This window comes from Lissotriton helveticus, chromosome 1_2 (assembly GCF_964261635.1).
Source record: "Lissotriton helveticus chromosome 1_2, aLisHel1.1, whole genome shotgun sequence".
NCBI classification, from domain to species: Eukaryota; Metazoa; Chordata; class Amphibia; order Caudata; family Salamandridae; genus Lissotriton; species Lissotriton helveticus.
The window spans coordinates 378,561,851-378,563,822 of NC_136058.1; the positions used below are offsets into that span (position 1 = coordinate 378,561,851).

At 48.8% G+C, this 1,972-nt stretch overlaps 1 non-coding gene across 1 annotated transcript; it reads left to right on the forward strand.

Moving 5' to 3' along the window:
• Positions 1-758: 758 nt before the first annotated feature.
• On the forward strand, positions 759-829 carry TRNAG-GCC (transfer RNA glycine (anticodon GCC)). The gene has a single exon. It is a non-coding gene; the product is annotated as a tRNA-Gly (tRNA).
• The last annotated feature ends 1,143 nt before the right edge of the window (positions 830-1,972 follow it).

The following is a 1,972-nucleotide window of genomic DNA, read 5'->3' on the forward strand; positions in this document are numbered from 1 at the left end:
TCCCTCACTCAGATAGATACATTTACCTTCAGAGCTCAGCTTTGGAGAAAGAGATTGGGCAGAGAGCACATAGGGGAAGGCCTACGGTGCAGACTTTATTTTACATAAAAGCTCGGGCTCGTGGGATGACAGGGAAATGAGGGTTCTCAGGGAAAGAAATCCCAGGAGTATTGATGGCTAGGCCCTGAAACACAACAATCCCGGAATGGCCAGACACAAGATGCCTGTGCAATAGGCCTGACCCTAGGCTTCCGGAGTTCTTGATCTCCAAAGGCTCCAGTGATCTAAGCCCTACCAGGGCTGTGCCCGACCAGGGCTGTAGGCCGCGTTGGGAGCGCGTTAGGGACGCGTAAAGGGACGCAGGGCGCAGAACTCTGCCCGTTTCACCCTAGCATTTAGGGGAGGACACAGAATCTGGGAAAGCCAATGGGAAGGATTTTCCAGGAGGAGAGTTCAGTGAGATAATCTGAAACACAACAATGCTGGTGATCTGGCGGGTGCATTCTGTGAACCACTTTTGTCGGGGGCAGCCTGCCATCATGCCCTGATAACCACAACTCTAGTCCCAAGCCAGTGACCTCAGCAAATGCAAAGACATTCATAGTTATAGTCTCCTGCATCTGATTCTTGCCATCTTCATGTGAAACGTTGGCGTTATCATGTCTGCTGCGCACACTTTGTTCATATGTGTACAATTTAAGTGTGTGCACCTGATCACTGTCTTGAGCAGAGCTCTCCCTGTGAACAACCCATGTGAAGCATTGGTGGTTCAGTGGTAGAATTCTCGCCTGCCACGCGGGATGCCCGGGTTCGATTCCCGGCCAATGCAAGGCTGCATTCTTTTGACTTTGTTTTCGAAAGGAAATATATGAACCCAGTGGGGAATAAAATGGTAAGCAGTGACCCCGATGTGATTTGAACACGCAACCTTCTGATCTGGAGTCAGACACGCTACCGTTGCGCCACAAGGTCCTTACACTTGCAACCTCCGAGTCAGATCAACAAATGCTGTGGGCCTTTTGACTTATTTTCCCCTCCTCATATGCCTACAGTTGTATTACAGGTCTAGGACTTTAGTTTTCTATCCTAATTATGAAATTGACTGCAGGTGCAGAGAGAACGCAGAGGATTGAAATATTCAGGGAAAGGGTCTCAAGCAGGAGAGAGCAAAGGTATGTATCTGTGTTTCATTAAAGTGCTTCATGCAGACAAAATGATACGCCCCTGGGTGGGCTTGAACAACCAACCTTTTGCTTAGCAGCTAAACACACTAACCGATTGCACCAGAGCGACTAGTGACTGTCACATACATGACTTTTCTGTTGCCTGCTTAGCATAGCTCCCTGCTCCTCTGTAGGTGTGCTACCAGCCAGTAAGGCGTGTGTCTTGCCCATCAGATGTGTTATGTTAGACTTGACTTCTCTGCGAGCAAAGTCTCCCTCCCATAGCAGGTGCTTTTGCTGAACTCTTGACTTGTAAGACTGCTGGGAAAGGCCCTCCCTAGCCCCTCACTCAGATAGATACATTTACCTGCAGAACTCAGCTTTGGAGAAAGAGATTGGGCAGAGAGCACATAGGGGAAGGCCCATGGTGCACACTATATTTTACATAAAAGCTTGGGCTTGTGGGAGGACAGGGACAAGAGGGTTCTCATGGAAAGCCATCCCAGGAGTATTGATGGCTAAGCCCTGAAACACAACAATCCCGGAATGGCCAGGCACAAGATGCCTGTGCAATAGGCCTGACCCTAGGCTTCTGGAGCTCTTGCTCTCCAGAGGCTCTAGTGGTCTAAGCCCGACCAGGGCTTTAGGCCGCGTTGCGAGCACGTTAGGGGCGCAGGGCTTACACAGGATTTTATCTAATGGACTGTACAATCATTGGTTGGAATATGTTGATGTCACTCCCTAGTGTTCATGTGAGATTTCGTTTTTTTAATGATCTTTTACAAACTTTAAATGGCTGCTGAAGTAAT